The sequence below is a fragment of the Odocoileus virginianus genome, chromosome 10 (assembly GCF_023699985.2).
Source record: "Odocoileus virginianus isolate 20LAN1187 ecotype Illinois chromosome 10, Ovbor_1.2, whole genome shotgun sequence".
Taxonomy (NCBI): Eukaryota; Metazoa; Chordata; class Mammalia; order Artiodactyla; family Cervidae; genus Odocoileus; species Odocoileus virginianus.
Genome location: NC_069683.1, coordinates 26,775,576 through 26,795,715, shown reverse-complemented (window position 1 = coordinate 26,795,715; position 20,140 = coordinate 26,775,576). Strand labels below are relative to the sequence as shown.

Genomic DNA, 20,140 nt, shown 5'->3' with positions numbered 1-20,140 from the left:
AGAGGTACTGTGTGTGGAAATAAGAGTTGCCATGTTCAGGGCTGGCCTTGTAACAGCATGGAATCTAAAGGCGATATTCAAAACCACTTCACTCATCATACGCTTACTGATTCTGAATAGGGCCCATTTGCAGGGGACATTTGGTAGTTTTCCAATACGCTTTATGCCTCTTTCTACTTCCACCACCATGCACATCTTTTTTTCATACATCCCCAGTAGCACATTGGTAGAACAGGTCAGCATACACAATTCATTCATTTAAATAACTTGATTTATACAAGTAGAAGTAAGCTGGGACTCTATTGTTTGAGTCTTGTTTTTCCCCTCAACAGAAATAATAGTGTATGTGTCTTTGAAAATACAAGTATTTTGTGGACTCAATTTCTTGAGCACCTAAAATATTTGGTATTTAGTAATAATCTAAATAACTTAATTGAACTGATATGCATACAATTAAGGTTACTTAAAGAAATGTTAAGAATTAATCATATCTAATATATCTAATCTATTTTCATGTGCTTATGGTCTATACCAATATATAATAATTGATTATATATCACCTGCTTTTGTAAAGTTTAAAGCTCTGCACAAAAATTTAAAGTATTGTCTTAGGATTTGTTGTGGAAGTACAACGCTTGGAACTTAATAAATAAAATCAACAAAAATTAGAAGTAAAGACCTTCAGAAATGTCATTATATAATTGCTTGCTGTAATAACTGATACTTTTTAGACATTATTGCTTGTAATTTCTGTTACTATTCAGAAAAGCTTAATCCAAATGGTGTTAACTGAGGCGCCAACTAACTGTTGACCCAGTAAGAAAAAATGTGATAAAAACATAATAAAACTTAGGAACAAAGTCAAATATGTGAAGCACTTACATATGTAAGCAACATTCAAAAACAAGCTAATTGTAAAATTTCTCAAACTTATACTATTACATTATAAAGTAACAACTAATATAATTTTTTTTTAAAATATGGCTGGACCTTTTTTCTTTTTTTTCTTCAGTCTCAAAAGAAGGAATAATAATACTAATACCTGGCACATACATACCCTAATTCAGAGAGACCTGGGAGTCAGAAAATGTGTATAAAATGGTTTTAGTCTCCTTGGCTGCAAATGTGAGGCCTATACATTATTTACATTTTTTTTCCATTTATTTTTATTAGTTGGAGGCTAATTACTTTACAGTATTGTAGTGGTTTTTGTCATATATCGACATGAATCAGCCACGGATTTACAAGTATTCCCCATCCCATTCCCCCCTCCCACCTCCCTCTCCACCCGATCCCTCTGGGTCTTCCCAGTGCACCAGGCCCGAGCACTTATCTCATGCATCCAGCCTGGGCTGGTGATCTGTTTCACCCTAGATAATATACATGTTTCAATGCTGTTCTCTCGAAACATCACATTATTTACATTTAAGTATTTTACTTAGGATGTAAAATATATGTGTGTCATAAAAATTTATATTCTAAATGTGATAAACTGAAAAGTCTTCATAGTTACAGTAATTATAATGGAAGATTCCATTTTGACATTTCTCTATGTTTGTTTCACAAAAGTAGAATCTTCTATAATAAGCACATTACATATTTTGTTTATTATTTCACCTCTCTTCTCAAAACGTTAAGAAGGAAGAAAACCAATCACTGCTGAGTTTTTTACAGGGAGACCTTTTGAAACAATTGTTTCACAGCTGTGCTGTGCTTAGTCACTCAGTCCTGTCCGACTCTTGGAGACCCCCTGAACTGCAGACCACAGGCTCCTCTGTCCATGGGGATGCTCCAGGCAAGGATACTGGAGTGGGTTGCCATGACCTCCTCCAGGGGATCTTCCCAACCCAAGGATCAAACGCAGGTCTCCCACATTGCAGGCGGATTCTTTACCGACTGAGCTACCAAGTTTTACAGCATGCACTTACAATTAGACTACCTGTTTTCATTGGCAATTATACTTGTTACAACTTTTTTTAATAAAGAACTTCTAGGATCTTGGACAAATTATTAGAGTTATATACAGATTTTAGTGTCAGAGGTCAAAGACCCAGAAATAAGATGTAAAAACTAGAAGCTAAAAAGATAAACTCAAAGAGAAGGGAGAAAAATCAAGGACTTGGTTAAAAAAATCATTTAAATACTGAAGAAAGTTTAGCCCAACAACACCTAGGAGTGATGATCATATATTCATGACTATAAAAGACCGTCTATGTTTTAAAGACTTCAAAAGGGAGTTTTCTGACATAGTAAAGAGTCAATGAGCAGATTAGACTACTTTGTGAATGTTCATATCACACAATTGTGCATTCACATATTTAATAAAAGATGACAGTGATCCAATTATAATGGGAGTTCTCCAACTACCACTAAAAAACTTTTAAAAATCAAGCTTTGACAAAATTCTTAATATTCTCTATAGATAAATAGCAGAAATATAAATCAGTGATTAGTTAGCACTTCTATATTTTGCTTTATTTTGTTTTGTTTTGACCACACCACTGGGTCCATGGCAGTGAAGCCCAGAACACTAACCATTAGGCCACCAGGCAACTCCCAGCAATTTTTGTTATTGTCAAGCAATGAGAGTAGCTAGTTCAAGTTAAATGTCTGGAATTCATTAGAGGACACTGAGGGCCATATCTATGGTACCTTGGAACCAAAGCAAAGTCAGACAGCATAGTCCCAAGGAAGCCATGAAGACTTCTTCTGAGTGGCATCTTTCTTACACGAAAGGGCTCTTAACTGGCTGCCTTTGTATATTTTAAACTAGAGAAACTCCAGGGCTGATAAATAACCATCAGCATTAGGCATTCTTCTCCAGAAAGAAACCTAAATTTTTATATTTCATAAAATTTGAGAAGTAAAGGTAAATGGTAAAGGGACTCAAGGCAAATATCCTGAATTTTAAAGAAGATATTATAACCATAAAGTTGATCTTTATCCCCTGAAAATTTCTAGGACAGATTATAAAATGGCTTTTGAACCCTTAGAAAAATAAACAGTAATCATTAGGACCCAATATGGGATAACTCTCATGAAAATGAAGTGAAAGTGAAAGTCACTCAGTCATGTCCATTCTTTTGTGACCCCACGGACCATAGCTCACCAGGTAAGAATACTGGAATGGGTTGCCATTCCCTTCTTCACGGGATCTCCCTGACCCAGGGATTGAATCTCGGTATCATGCACTGAAGGCAGATTCTTTACTGGCTGAGCCACCAGGAAAGCCTAACAAATACTTAACGAGCAGAGAGGGAGACTCATGGGGAAATTCCTTACATGGGGCTTGACCTTTCTAATAGCAGTATAGAGCCATTATTTCTTCCAGTGGAGAGTAGATCTCAATAGACTGTGGCTATATCTATTGTCTTTAAGCAAAGTATTATTTGTCTTTAAGCAAAGCAAATCTGTGTGTTCCTTCCTAGATAAATGGGTGTACCTATGACAAGGCAGGGGAACCCAGAAGGTCTGCAAACCTCCTGTTTAATTAAGTTCTTTATTTAAAATTCATGTGGGAGGAGACATGGGTTAAGCCTATGGCTGATTCATGTTGCTGTTTGCTAGAAACCAATGCAATACTGTAAAGCAATTATCCTTCAATTAAAAAAAATAAAAAAACAAAATTCATGATTGCTTTCTTTTGATATTTCTCTTTAAAAATGATAGAGCAATACATCATTTAGTATCCAAAACAAAAGAAAGTTTAAGTGAATGCATGCCTGGCTTGCAATTTCTTTCCTGGAGAAAGTAATATTAATAGCAGTTCAGTTCAGGTCAGTTCAGTCGCTCAGTCGTGTCTGACTCTTTGCAACCCCATGAACTGCAGCACACCAGGCCTCCCTGTCCATCACCAACTCCCGGAGTCCACCCAAACCCAGGTCCATCGAGTCGGTGATGCCATCCGACCATCTCATCCTCAGTCGTCCCCTTCTCCTCCTGCCCTCAATCTTTCCCAGCATCAGGGTCTTTTCAAATGAGTCAGCTCTTCCCATCAGGTAGCCAAAGTATTGGAGTTTCAGCTTCAACATCAGTCCTTCCAATGAGTACCCAGGATTGATCTCCTGTAGGATGGGTTGGTTGGATCTCCTTGCAGTCCAAGGGACTCTCAAGAGTCTTCTCCAACACCACAGATCAAAAGCATCAATTCTTCGGCACTCAGCTTTCTTCACTGTCCAACTCTCACATCCATACATGACCACTGGAAAAACCATAGCCTTGACTAGATGAACCTTTGATGACAAAGTAATGTCTCTGCTTTTTAATATGCTGTCTAGGTTGGTCATAACTTTCCTTCCAAGGAATAAGTGTCTTTTAATTTCACAGCTGCAATCACCATCTGCAGTGATTTTGGAGCCCAGAAAAATAAAGTCAGCCACTGTATCCACTGTTTCCCCATCTATTTGCCATGAAATGATGGGACTGGATGCCATGATCTTAGTTTTCTGAATGTTGAGTTGTAAGTCAACTTTTTCACTCTCCTCTTTCACTTTCATCAAGAGGCTCTTTAGTTCTTCTTCACTTTCTGCCATAAGGGTGGTGTCATCTGCATATCTGAGGTTATTGATATTTCTCCCAGCAATCTTGATTCCAGTTTGTGCTTCCTCCAGGCCAGTGTTTCTCATGATGTACTCTGCATATAAGTTAAATAAGCAGGGTGACAATATACAGCCTTGATGTACTCCTTTTCCTATTTGGAACCAGTCTGTTGTTCCATGTCCAGTTCTAACTGTTGGTTCCTGACCTGCATACAGATTTCTCAGGAGGCAGGTCAGGTGGTCTGGTATTCCCATCTCTTTCAGAGTTTTCCACAGTTTATTATGATCCACACAGTCAAAGGCTTTGGCAGAGTCAATAAAGCAGAAATAGATGTTTTTCTGGAACTCTCTTAGGAATCAGAATGAACACACACATACAGTTGTCCCCGTATGGGGCTTGACTGTTGGCTGCAGGCTATATATCTTTCTGAATTACCCACTTGTAACTAAGAAAACAATGCCATTTTACAGGGCCCAGACCATCTGGACCATTGCAGAATTCCACATTTAGCAGAGCAGGAGAAATACTAGCAACAAAGGTGTAGTACTAGGCATGTTTAGGGCATAAAAGAAGAGAGAAGCATTTTGACTAGGCTCTCTCAATGTCCTGAAATTTCCATTTCATCAAAAGGAATCAAAGTACAATGCTTCACCAAGAAGGGCATCATCCCCAATTTTTATAATTACATATAATGTAATTCTATAATATATAATTTTAAAATAATTTTTATAATATTTGTATTTACATTATTTTATAATACCTCCTCTATATTATTTAGACCTGAGTTAAATGTGGGAAAAGAGAAGACCACAAAATCACTGTTCTCATGGATCTTACAGTCTAGGGGACAGATTGATATTAAATAATTCCTCAGGCATCTTTTTTAATTATACTTGTGACAATTACTAGACATGGGGTGCTATTAATGTAACAGGGATACCTGTCCTAGATAAGAGGGGAAGTGGGACAGGAGCAAGGCAATGTTGGGAAAGGTATTCGAGGAAGAAATGCTTAAAATAAGAACTTAAGAAGAGTAGGCAATACCTTGCAAGGAGAATAGGGGCAGAGAATCCAAGCAGAGCAAACATATAGTAAGGTTCTGGGGCATGAAGGAGTATCAAGTGTTTGAGGAACAGAAACAAGAAAATAAAGTGACTTGAGTGCAGAGATGAAGGGCTCAGTACTACATGTGAAGCTGGAGAAGCTAGGTAGTGACCAAATCATGAAGGCCCTTCAGGCCACAGTAAAAATTTAAGCACTGATTCAATATGACCAGTTATGACAGGGTAAACTCACTTTTTTTTTCATTTATTTTTATTAGTTGGAGGCTAATTACTTTACAATATTGTAGTGGTTTTTGTCATACATTGACATGAATTAGCCATGGATTTACATGTATTCCCCATCCTGATCCCTCCTCCCACCTCCCTCTCCACCGAATCCCTTTGGCTCTTCCCAGTGCACCAGGCCCAAGCACTTGTCTCATGCATCCAACCTGGGCTGGTGATCTGTTTCACCCTAGATAATATACATGTTTCGATGCTGTTCTCTCGAAACATCCCACCCTCGTCTTCTCCCACAGAGTCCAAAAGTCTGTTCTATACATCTGTGTCTCTTTTTCTGTTTTGCATATAGGGTTATCATTACCATCTTTCTAAATTCCATATATATGTGTTAGTGTACTGTAATGGTCTTTATCTTTCTGGCTTACTTCGCCCTTTATAATGGTCTCCAGTTTCATCCATCTCATTAGAACTGATTCAAATGAATTCTTTTTAATGGCTGAGTAATATTCCATGGTGTATATGTACCACAGCTTCCTTATCCATTCGTCTGCTGATGGGCATCTAGGTTGCTTCCATGTCCTGGCTATTATAAACAGTGCTGCGATGAACATTGGGGTGCATGTGGCTCTTTCAGATCTGGTTTCCTCGGTGTGTATGCCCAGAAGTGGGCTTGCTGGGTGATATGGCAGTTCTATTTCCAGTTTTTTAAGAAATCTCCACACTGTTTTCCATAGCGGCTGTACTAGTTTGCATTCCCACCAACAGTGTAAGAGGGTTCCCTTTTCTCCACACCCTCTCCAGCATTTATTGCTTGTAGACTTTTAGATAGCAGCCATCCTGACTGGTGTGTAATGGTACCTCATTGTGGTTTTGATTTGCATTTCTCTGATAATGAGTGATGTTGAGCATCTTTTCATGTGTTTGTTAGCCATCTGTATGTCTTCCTTGGAGAAATGTCCGTTGAGTTCTTTGGCCCATTTTTTGATTGGGTCATTTATTTTTCTGGAGTTGAGCTGGAGGAGTTGCTTGTATATTTTTGAGATTAATCCTTTGTCTGTTGCTTCATTTGCTATTATTTCCTCCCAATCTGAGGGCTGTCTTTTCACCTTGCTTATAGTTTCCTTTGTTGTGCAAAAGCTTTTAAGTTTCATTAGGTCCCATTTGTTTCTTTTTGCTTTTGTTTCTAATATTCTGGGAGGTGGGTCATAGAGGATCCTGCTGTGATTTATGTCAGAGAGTGTTTTGCCTGTGTTCTCCTCTAGGAGTTTTATAGTTTCTGGTCTTGCATTTAGATCTTTAATCCATTTTGTAAACTCACTTTTAAAAATAAAGTTACTAGAGTGAGGCAATTAGAAAACTTTGTTTACATTGGGGTGAGGTAACCCTGTAAACTCATAAGTAAATGAAGAGTCATACCCAGAAAGATTAATAGAAATCTGAAGCATAGACTCTGTTAGCATGTTAAAGATCTCTGTCCCTAATTATTGCCTACTGGTGGCTCAGATGATAAAGAATCTGCCTGCAATGTGGGATCCCTCGGTTGGGAAGATCTCCTGGAGGAGGTCATGGCAACCCACTCCAATAATCTTGCCTGGAGAATCCACATGGACAGAGAAGCCTGGCAGACAACAGTCCATGGGGTTGCAGAGTTGGACACAACTGAGTGGCTAATCACAGCACAACATTTCTATCAATAACTTAGACAGTGAAAACAAAAATGAGAGAAATTGTTAATCCCAGGCTGACAGATAAATATCTGAAAAATCTTATAAGGCTAACCTACTAAATAAAATTCCTATAAGCAGAAATTTAGTAGGTATCAATGTATAAAGTTCTGTTCACATATCTACAAAATCAGCAGTACAAGCACAGGATGAGGACATAGCTTAAAAGCAAATTGTGAGCAAAAATTGAGGGATTTAGTTGCCTTTAAGTTCAATTTAGCTCAACGATATGATTTATGTAAAAGAAATAATAATGTAGTTGTAGGTTAAATAATGACCTGAAGAAAAAGAGAAGGTGTGGCTACTCATCATTGACTGACCTGGAAAATCATGTACAATGTGAGGTCACAAGAAGAGGAATACCAAAAAAACTAAACAGAACAGAGAAGAGTAACCAGGATGGTGAGAGGTCAGAGAAATAGTTGGGAGAGATTGGAGATACTTAACCTGGAAAAGATTTAAATAACAAATGTTCAAATGTCTGAAAGGCAGTCACAGATTGGGAATTAATCTGCATCATTTAACTCCATAAGACAAAATCAAGACCGATGGTAAAAGTGTAAGAATAGATTTTAGTTAGCTATTCTATTTTTTAAATTAAATTATAGCTGTCAGAAATGTAAAAAGCAGTGACAGGATGGACACTTATTGCAGATGACTTAGAGGAGACCATGGCAAAGTGAGGCTTTGGTGATGACCAAAGAAGATTCTAATGCTGATATCCAAAGTAAATCAATCAACAACACTTAGGAAGAAGATATCAAAAAATACAGTCATTTTCATTTGTTTTTACCTTGTATAATGCATCTAGTAATGCATTTGCATCTTCAAGCTTTTAAAGCTCTACAGAGAATGGCAAAATACTATCCAGTTCAGTTCAGTTCAGTTCAGTTGCTCAGTCGTGTCCGACTCTTTGCAACCCCATGAACCACAGCACGCCAGGCCTCCCTGTCCATCACCAACTCCCGGAGTCCACCCGAACCCATGTCCACCAAGTTGGTGATGCCATCCAACAAGCTCATCCTCAGTTGTCCCCTTCTTCTGCTGCCCTCAATCTTTCCCAGCATCAGGGTCTTTTCCAGTGAGTCAGCTCTTTGCATCAGGTAGCCAAAGTATTGGAGTTTCAGCTTCAACATCAGTCCTTCCAATGAACACCCAGGACTGATCTCCTTTAGGATGGACTGGTTGGATCTTCTTGCAGCCCAAGGGACTCTCAAGAGTCTTCTCCAACACCACAGCTCAAAAGCATAATTTCTTCAGTGCTCAGCTTTCTTTATAGTCCAACTCTCACATCCATACATGACTACTGGAAAAACCATAGCCTTGACTAGACGGACCTTTGTTGGCAAAATAATGTCTCTGCTTAGTGGAAAATCATTCAGTGACAGCACTGAGAACTACCAGCAAAAAGTGGTTAATAGTGGATAATCTGTTGCAAATGTAATTCAAAACGGAATTTTTAAATTTTAATTCACTCAGCCACTTAAAAAGTATTTTTCATCACTTAGTATACAAAGATCATATTTAGCAATTATTATTTAAACATTAAATTTTCAAGGGTCTATTATATGCTCAGTCTTATTGTAGATATTACAAGATTTTTATAGGTTTTTGGATTTTTTTAAGTGTAAGAGCAAAATCTCTCTTTTGTTAAAGAAGTAACACCTCTGCATGACAGATATACTATATAAACATATATTATGACATATGGTACAGACATACAGTATCAAAAAAGTTATGATAAAGAGATATTAGTAAACAAAATAGAGTGGGATTTAAGTAATACTTTAAAACTTTGCAAACTGACACCTTGATTAAAGCTTTATAAGAGATTCAGAGTCAGGAGGCCCAGATAAACCATGCCTGAATTCCTGACCCACAAAACCAGGACAAAATACATGTTTATTGCTTTAACTTGCTAAGTTTTGGGGTGATTTGCTATACAGCAATTGATAACTAGTATCAATTTGGTGGGCTTCCTACTGGCTCAGATGGTAAAGAATCTGCCTGCCATATGGCAAGACCTGGGTTCGATCCCTGAGTTGGAAAGATCCCCTGGAGAAGGGAATGGCAACCCACTCTAGTATTCTTTCCTGGAGAATTCCATGGACAGAGGAGCCTGGTGGGCTACAATCCATGAGGTCACAAAGAGTCAGACACAAGTGAGCAATTAACACATACCAGTTTGGGTTAATAGATAGTGTTGTATATTCTATGATCAAGCAAAATATTTTTTGTCCTTACCCAAATAAAAACTATACCTCCCATCTTACTCACGTCAGGCCGAGTCCTACGGCTTGCAGTGCCCTTCCTTGTGGAAGGGTTATATATTCCCACACTGCTGAATTAAGGAGATAGCATGTGAATTGCAGGGCTTCCCTGGTGGCTAGACAGTAAAGAATTCATCTGTAATGCAGGAGACCTGGGTTTGATCCCTGAGTATGGAAGACTGCCTGGAGAGGGAATGACCACCCACACCAGTATTCCTGCCTGGAGAATTCTATGGACAGAGGAGACTGATGGGCTACAGAACACAGAACATGACTGAATAACTAACACTGTCACTTTTTTCAACATGTGAAGTGCCTTGATGTAAGCTAGCAGAGGTGCAATCAACCCACAATGACATGTAGAATAAGTGAAAAATATACCTTTCCTTAACCACTGAGCGTTTTGGAGTCATTTGTTACCACAAAGTCATATAATACATCCTGACTGATACAAACTGCTGAACTTTGAATAAATGGAGAAGAATAGAAAGATTATTGAGTGGGCATAAGATAATACAAGCAAAAGTAAGGAAGCTGGGCATTACATGAGTCGTTGCATGTCTATGACATAGAAAGGACTGATCTAGCTGTGATGGAAGGTGCCTGCTGGGAGCTGTAAGATGTGGTGATTTAGTTGGATGGGTAAGGCAAGATCACACAATAATTGTACTTAAATGTCAGGATACCGAGTGTGCAGACTGTCTAGCTATGTCAAGTTTTGAGAAAAAAAAGAAAAACAGGGATAATTTAGGAAGATCACTCTTTGGCAACACAGAGGATTGGAACTTCAGTTTCAGCACAAGTCTTCCCAATGAATATTCAGGGTTGATCTCCTTTAGGATTGACTGGTTTGATCTCCTTGCTTGTCCAAGGGACTTTCATTTTTCTTCTCCAAAACCACAGTTTGAAAGCATCGATTCTTCAGCACTCAGCCTTCTTTATGGTTCAATTCTCACATCCATACATGACTACTGGAAAGACTATAGCTTTGACTAGACAGACCTTTGTCAGCAAAGTGGTGTCTCTGCTTTTTAATATGCTCTCTACGTTTGTCATAGCTTTCCTTCCAAGTAGCAAGTGTCTTTTAATTTCATGGCTGCAGTCACCATCTGCAGTGATTTTGGATCCCCAAAAATAAAGTCTTTCACTGTTTCCATTGTTTCCCCATCTATTTGCCATGAAGTGATGAGACCAGACACCATGATCTTAGTTTTTTTAATAGGCCTTAGCAAATACCATTCTGCTATCTCTATGAATTTAGCTATTCTAGATATTTCAAATGTAAGTGGAATCATGTAATATGGTATTTGTCTTATTTTTTAAACTTAGCATAATGTTTTCAAGTTTCATCCATGTTATAGCATTATCAGTACTTCATTCTTTTTCATGGTTGAATGATATTCCATCATGTATTGTGGAATAATATATCACAATGTATTTCTGCATCCATCTTTTCAGATGTTTGGATGTTTTTGGATGTAGATGTTTGGTTTCCACCTTTTGGTTGTTATCTATAGTGCTCCTATGAATATGCATGTACAGGTTAACGTTTGATTGTCCGTTTTTAATTCTTTTGGGGTATGTATTTAGGAGTAAAGTTGCAGTGTCATATGGTAATTCTATGTTTACCTTTGAAAGGAACCACTAAATCATTTTCCAAAGTGGCTGAACCATTTCATGGTGCCAATGTCCAGAGTTTCCAATTTCTTTATCTTCACAAACTTAGTTTCCATTTTGTCTGTGTGTGATTTTTATAGCCATCACTAGTTTATACAAAGTGTTACTTCATGGTAGGTTTGATTTGCATTTCCCTTATGATTAAGGATGTTGATGTGTTTGTTGGCTATTTGTCTATATTCTTTGGAAAAATGTCTATTTAATTCCTTTACTCATCTTTTTCATTGAGTTGTTTGTCTTTTTGTTGTTGAGTCCGAATTCTTTATATTTTATGGATATTTAACTGATCAGACACATGGGTCAAAAATATTTTATCCCAATCTTAATTGTCATCTTTTCACTTTCTTGATAATGTTTTCTGATACACAATTTCTTTTTAAATTTGAAGAAGTCCAATTTACTTATTTCTTTCTTTTGTTGCCCATACTTTTGGTGTTATGTTGAAGAATCCATTGCCAAATCCAAGGTTATGCAGATTTATTTCTTCATCTTCTTGGAAAAGGCTTATACTTTTAGCTCTTACATTTAGATCATTGATCCATTTACAGTTTTTCTTTATTACTTTTTTTTTTTTTTTTTGGTAAATGGTTCTATGTAGAGGTCCAACCTCAGTCTTTTATATGTGGATATCCAGTCTTGCCACCATCATTTGTTGAAGAGACCATTGCATGGTCTTGACACCATTTTGAAAGTCACCTGGCCATAAATGTATTGACTTATATCTGCATTCTTAATTCTATTCCATTGGTCTATATGTCTATGCTTATGCCAGCACCATACTGTTTTAATTACTGTAGCTTTACTTATGGTATATATTGAAATTGGGAAATATCAGTCTCCCAAATGCAAGAAGTTTATCAAACTCAAGATTAAAGGCACAATTCTCCAAAAGAATGTGCTCCCTCTGACCAGCTGCCTACAAATTCTAGGGTTTTCATTACCACCTTAGGTTCAACATTTTGCTAGAATGTCTCATAAAACTCAGGAAATTGCTGTACTTAGGAGACCAAGTTTGTTAGGAATCCTGAGAAATACATAAGAAGTAACTTTGGAGAGAAAATAACCCCCAAATATTGAGACTTATGGAGGGGCCTGTACTGGTGACTTCATGCTTTGATGATGCTTTAATCGGCAAGGACTATGTGGGGGTTCTGTTTGCTTACTTGTTTTTCAACCTCGATGGTTTCTGGAAGCTTATACTGGGTCCTGTAGTTGAATTTTTGGTTTTATATTTGTGCTCTTATGAAGGAACTATACATGGAGAATAAGGAGGTTGGCCTAAAAATTTTTAATAACCAAGAACTGCATAGAGTTTTGAGCTTGATGGGTTATAGCATCTAAATGCAGCTGGGATTAGTTCTACCAACCTTGGCCTTCAGAAAATGCTAGCCCAGGGCAGGGGTGGGGGTAACTGCTTTAGTATACTGAGGGGTGCTGTCTATGCAGGCCCTGGTACCCCAAGCTGGTCATGCTTGCCTTACTGTACAGGCTGCAGCCACTGACACTTGAAGCATGCAGAGAATGTCACCTGATGCTGCAGGTAAATCTGAGACTGGAATTAGATCATGTTAGGCATCAGAAGGCAGAACAATACTTGCTGCTTTCTGTGTTTTCTATGCTTTTCTACAACTAAATCTGCAGTCAGGGCTTTAAAATACAGTGGTACCTGGGTTCTACACATGCTAGAACCCAGTGAAGATCTATCATTAAATGGAAACCTGGGTTCGATTCCTGAATCTGGAAGATCCCTTGGAGAAGGAAATGACTACCCACTCCAGTATTCTTGCCTGAAGAATGCCACGGACAGAGGAGCCTGGCAGTCTACAGTCCATGGGGTCGCAAAAACTCAGATATGACTGAGCAACTAACATTATTACTACTACTACCAGGCCTAGATAGGAAACACTAGGCCCCATGCCTCAAATTCTATTCTCCATTATGTTATTTTGTCATTATTATTTTCAAATATTTATTTATTTGGCTGCACCGGGTCTTCGTTGCATCATTCAAACTCTTAGCTGAGACATGTGGGATCTAATCCCCCAACCAGGGATTGAACTGGGGCCTCCTGCACTGGGACCACGGAGTCTTATCACCAGAGAAGTCCCTCCATGACGTTATTTTAAAATGCATTCTGGGTCAAAAAGGCACTGTGGATGAGCTAATATTAGATTTTCATGTGGCTTATCTGCAAGCTTTTAAAGTAAATTCCACGAATTCAGGTAGACTCTTAAGTTTATCTCATAAATTTCAACCATGATTCTAATTGTCAGAAACCAAACTGTGGCTTCACATATAGAAAAGTGGTAGATTTGTTATAAAAAGAATGCTGTTTCTTCTCTGATTAAAGTAGTGAAACAACTAGAAGAAAGTATTAAAAATCTAGGAATCAAATTTGTTAAAGGAATAAAAAAAAATAAAGTGGTTTTAAAATATGCTTCAATCTTACAATCAGAAAATAACAGTGTGTGCATGAAAACAAATAAGACAGCTTATTTAGCTCAAGGAGGAAAAAAATTTCCTTAGATTAAGTTAAACATCTGATCTGAGAACACACATTTGACAGATACGAAAAACAAAAACTGAATCGTGAAGGTACGAGGGTACAGGAGGTACATTCAAGTTAAACTACTCTTAAAGAAGTTATTATTAAAGGAGTGTATATTTTAATTATTACAAAATCAGAAGTATGAAATGGAGCCCCAGTGAAACCCAACAGAGAAATCTCAAAGAGCAAATCTTCTCTAGAGAACAAATCCCCAGCGAAGGCAGAATCCTGAATATTATGAAGAGGGGGCGTGTAAGTTACAGATAAATTAATAGTATGAGCAACTGGAGAATCTCTTACGAAGACAGAACAGTTATACCAAGAGTACATATAAAATCTAAACAAATTGGAGAGGGGAATACAAGGAAGATTACAAAAAGCACTCCAAAAAAAGTATTTAATGAACTCCAAAAAATTACGGGCCTAAAATCAAGAAAAGGCAAAGGCAAGATGAATTACGTTACAGGAGATTCAGGCAGAACAATAATAGATCAAGGAGTCCAATCAAGATCTAAATTAGATGTTGAACTGTGGGAAAATCCATCCTGGGTAGGATTATTTAACTCAGTAAGGTGAAAATGGGTAAGACTGGTTTGAACAAAGGACGCTATTGACAAACTTGGAACTTATTGACTTTGTATCTCTCACCATGAGAGACCCTGCAAGGAAAAAACAGCTAGAGAAATATGTTAGAAAAACACAAGTATGGGCCAGAAAGCAAAAGGAAAGTAAGAGAAAAGAAAGAAACTTAACTTCTGCCAACTATGCTGCCCCATTCTGTCACAGAAGGGAATTTTTCTGAAAGGAACGGTAACACAGTAGAGACAAACCCCAGAGGCAAATTCTAAACACTGAAGCAGAAGAGGACAGAAACATAAAATCAAGACCAGGAGCGTTAAAAAAGTGAGGAAAAACCATGTCTTCAGGAGGAAGTGGCAGTAGGGTCGTGGTCATCACTGGGCACTTCATGCAACATGAGCCTCAGAAACATAAACGGTTGCTTCAATTCAGAAATGCGCTGAAAGTTATTCTCCAGCTGGAAGTGATGTGGAGATATGGCGGAAGCCATGCCCATCAGAGAAGTTTCTTAGGCTTTGGCAGCTCCATAGCCAGAGGTCAGTACAGCAGCCACTGGGACCCAGGATTGAAACGACTGCTCCCAGCGCAAGGTGGGTGCTCTGCCACCAGCTAAAGCCTACTCTTTGCTCAGCATGGGGTCCGGAAACACAGGACTCAGAGAGAAAAGAACATTAAGATGCCTGGAATATTCTACAAAGGCAAATAAGGGAAGAGTTATTTTCATAAGTTGAACAAGTGTGATGGAGGCCACCACTAATATAAATTTCTAAATGCTGCAAGAATGCAAGATGCTCAGTACCCTCTTCCAGAATAAAAATAACAGCAATAATGATGATAACGTTCTACAACACTTACCAAGTGTCAGGCATGTGTTCTAAGAACTCTAAGTAGACCTCATTTAATTCTACAACAATCTATAAAGTAAATATTATAATCCCTATCTTAGATTAGGAGACTGACTCTCAGAGAAACTGAATAACCTGTTCAAGGTCATACAATAAGTGGCATAACTGAAATCTAAATTCTGGCTCCAAAATCAAAGCACTTAATTGGCACTTCATAAAGCCTCTTTGAGAGAGGAGACAGTGTACAGTGGCCAATTTCTCAAGCAAGATATTATAAACACATAATGCTTAAATAATGTTCTGATGGGAAGCTGCTTCCCTTTGAGCTATGTCACAGGTCATATACTCTGCTCAACAATAAAAATTGGCTGACATTCTGGCAAGTTTGACATGAACAATGGTTTTTCTTCTTTGCCTTCCTTCACTTAGTTTCTGCTATGGTCTTTGGCAATGGTCATGTGGGTGTGGATCATGCCAAACAGGAAACACATTGTTTTGCTTGGAAAGACCATATGAGAAACTGGGGAACTGGATTCTATTCTGAATGTGCTGGGTGTAGGGCTAATGTGGTCATCTGTTGGTTCTGCGGGAAGTAGGGAACATGAGAAAGTTGGTGGAGACCCATTTCAACTTCTGAGGTCCTGGGGGATGACACCCACTGCAGGAGCCCAGACGGTAGCTGCTGGAGGAATTCCAGCTCAAACCAGCCATCCAGAAACCATCTGGCTGATACTGGAAAGCATAAAATAGGAAGGATTTCACTTTCTTTGAATTTTAATTTCAAAAGTTTGAACTTTTATTGGATTTTAGCTCACAAAGGTAAGATTATTTGATTTTGGAATTCACTTCTCTGAAGACTTAAAATTTTTGGATTTTAACTTCTTTGGCATTTTATTCTTCGAATTTGATTTCTTTACAAAAATCTGATAATGGGCAAGAGTAAGCATGCACACTGAGGGTATGTTATTGGAACTCTGTGGTTGAAATATGTTAATCCTGTCATTTGATATCACTGTAGAATCTCTGAAGAACTTTTTAAAGAATATATAGCTATTTTGGGCAGCTAACCTGAAGTAGGAAATGGAATAGGAAATGAATGTTTAGTGCTTCATAGCATGACTTTGAAGCCAACTTAATTAATGTACTATTCTAACTCATTTCAGAATCTTCTAGGGTACATTTCATACTACCCACCATGATCTAGAAAGATCCACAAAGCAGTGGGGAGGAGTGACTTGGTTATTGGAATAGTAGCATCAGAAAGATCCTAAGAGACTATGGCCTTTCTTAAGAGGAAGAATGACTCACTTCATTCACCATGATGCAATAAATAAGTTGAGAGAAGTTAACAAATAAGAGAAGTTAATAAATAAGTTAAGAGAACAAAATGTTGGGGAATGTTAAGGGAAATAAGAGCGTTATTAAACAACTTCATCAAAATCTAATACTATCTACATGCGTTCTGCCACTACCAAGCGCTCTATGACCCAGGTAGCTCATGCATGATTGGTAAATAGGGTAATGATGTCAGCAAGATAAAGTTTGGTTGGTGAATACATGCTTTTTTCCGAGGCAGTGGAGACCAACAGAGTAGCAGTAGAACTCTGTCCTTTAGCAGGGAAGATAAAAGACATCAGCTTGGCTGTTGCTCTGGCACTTCCTTCCCAGAAAGGTGCACCCTCTGCCTTGCATGACTCTCTGTGGGAGTTTTGCTTCCTCCTGTGGCTTCTTTTAAAAAAACCCCACTGACTTAGGCTCCAATTGACTTTCATCCGCACTGTCTCACATTCTAATGTTTCTGTGCAGCTTTACAATCTTCTGCAGAACTCTGAGATGACTACCCAGACTGTTCGTATTATCTCTTAAGTTAATAATTATTATTTTAGATAGTGTTCCAGTTTTGAAAGTATATAGACTTTGAATGGTCTTCCTCAAACCTGTTTTTCTCACAGCCCTGTTATTTTTGAGGATGTAATTTTGCAGAATGCATTTCTCACACTGATTTCATGCTCTGCTAGAAACGCTGTACCAGTAACGTCGACCACATGTGGGACACAGCATCTTTACACAGTGAGTACGTCTCTTCTGCTCTCAAAAGGATAGATCAACATAGGAGACACAACTTAAGGACTTTTCCGCATAGAACAAAGTAAATTTCTTTGCTAAAATCTTCTATGGTTTAGAAATTTGACCATTTGCAAATCTGATGGGATTTTGAAGGTTTTATTAGACTTGAAAAAGTAAAAAAAAAAAAAAAGGTTTAATGTCATGTCAAATGTGCTCATTTCTTATAGCATAGGATGAACACCTGAAAGTATATCTAATGCCAAAAAAGAAGCAACAGTTAGGAGAAAATTTTTTTCTTTTGTACATCTGTTACTTTCCGCTCTTGATACCCATTACACTCATAATTTGTGCTTAAAATAAAATATAATTTCTATGATATTAATATTAAACATTATTAAGTGACTTTTTCTGATCTGACACTGAGCAAGCAATCAAAAGAAAGTTATACATAAAATCAGAATGTTGGCATTTATTTAAAGTAAAAGAGAGCTTTATATAACACCTGACCTTTCCCAAGTTAAAAGTTCAGAAGACTATCAGACATAAAGGTTTAGGGACCTCAATCACTTGATGCACAAAATCATACTAACAAACAAAGAAAAAAGAAATGCAAAAACCTAATGTTAAGTGACTAGGGTGCTGCAGACTGGAAGTTCCTCCAACAGGATTAGCTTCTTTAAGTATTTTAAGTCCAGTGAACTTGTTATGCTTCCACATGTTAGTAGTTGCATAGGCTAATTTCAGCTGGCATAAGCTTTTATAAGTATGCAAAACCACGGGGCAAGGCATGCATTAAAATGTGATAATAGCACACTTCTGGGACACATGAAGCATGAGGCATGAATCTGAATGCCCCTGGCAGCCATGAAGTCTCACGCCTTGGAGTCAGAACTTTTCTATTTTGATAAGTAATTCTATTATACCACATTTGGGATGGGGAAAAAAAAAAAACGACTTTCTAAATTTAAACTTTTATCTTAACCAGGGTTTCTTAAGAGTTTCAACTCCAGCAATTTACTCAAATACAATTTTTTAATTCCAGGTGAGCTGGAAATTATTCAAAGCAAGATAGGATCTTAAGAAAAAGTGTTCTTTATTTTCTTAATGAAAATTTAAGAGCAATTACATAGTATTGTTTATCCTAGAAAATTTAAGCCAATGTGATGAGGTAGGGGCCAAAAATGTAAGAAGGAGAAATCAACTTTAATAATGTTACTCTCCCAATTCCCCCAGAAAAAAAAACATAAGGAGGGATTGCTTGTGTTACTTATGTCTTAGAGGTAAATAACTAATGCTTCTAGATAGTAATGGGTAAGTGTCTATAAGTGCCTTGAAATCTTCAGGTGAAAACTCCTAATAAAATGAAAAATAATGCTTATACCTAACATCAACGTTAAAAAATAACTAAGAAAAATAGATTTAGTTTCTAATACACACACATATATAAATATATAATACTTAGCAAAAAAATTTAAGAATTATAAATAAAAAAGTACCCCACGGACTGTAGCCTACCAGGCTCCTCCCTCCATGGGATTCTCCAGGGAAGAATACTGGAGTGGGTTGCCATTTCCTTCTCCAGGGGATCTTCCTGACTCAGGGATCGAACCCGGGTCTCCTGCATTGCAGGCAGAACTTTAACCTCTAAGCCACCATGGAAGCCCCAAAATATGACAGTGATCACTCAATAAGATTTACTAAGGATGATAAAGCTAGGAAAGTTTGCTTTTATACAATAAAAGTAAGGATAAAGGAAACAAATGGGAGTATCTAGTATAGTTATATTCTAAAATCACATCTTTCTGGATCTAGCCTTGCAGTTAAGTATGCCACTTACAATTCTGGCCCTCTTCAGATATGTGAACTCAAGGTTTAAATGAAGTGATAGAACTATACAGAAGCATATTTAATAGTGTAACTGTGGCACTATGAAAGTAATAGTAACTACTACTAGAGAAATAAAAAGTAAAATTTTTAAATAGTAAAAGGAAAAAGTAAAGTAATAATTGTTACTGACAGTAATTTAATGATAGCACAAATGTGGAATCAAGTATTTTTGCTTTCAAAGAATGGCAAATCAGCGCCTTTAGAAATATAGAGGAAGACCTCTTATTTTGACAAACACAAACAAAATTGTTTTAAAGCATATTTCATGACTTTTGAAAAGCCTCTAGAAGTTAACCAAAACATTAAAAAAGAAATCTCTGAGCATACAGTAGCACAATTTATCTTTCTCTTTGAAAGCTATATAACATAGAAGTTGCTAAATATGAAAGTATATCAATTACTTTTGTCTACTAAGTATGGCTTGCTAAGGTTAAAATACCCATCATTTTTTCAAAATCTAAGCTTGCGCTGTGCTTAGATGAATGTTCATGACCCCCGAAAATTCATATGTTGAAATCTAACCCCCAGTGTGATTGTATTTGAAAAGGATTAGGTCAAGAGAGTGGAGCCCTCATAAATGAATTAATGTCTTATATAAAGCACCTCAGAGAGTATCCTGGTCCTTTCTACTATCTAAGAACCAGGGAGAAGACAGCTGTCTATTAATCAGAAAAGGGCCCTTAACACATACAGAATCTACCAATGTCTTGATCTTGGG

The 20,140-nt window shown here is 37.5% G+C and overlaps 1 protein-coding gene across 1 annotated transcript in view; it reads right to left on the bottom strand.

The window, feature by feature from the left end:
* The window catches only part of LOC110136540 (doublecortin domain-containing protein 1), a 279,881-nt gene that overhangs the window by 169,504 nt on the left and 90,237 nt on the right, over positions 1 to 20,140 (bottom strand). The gene's annotated exons all lie outside the window — the stretch shown is intronic.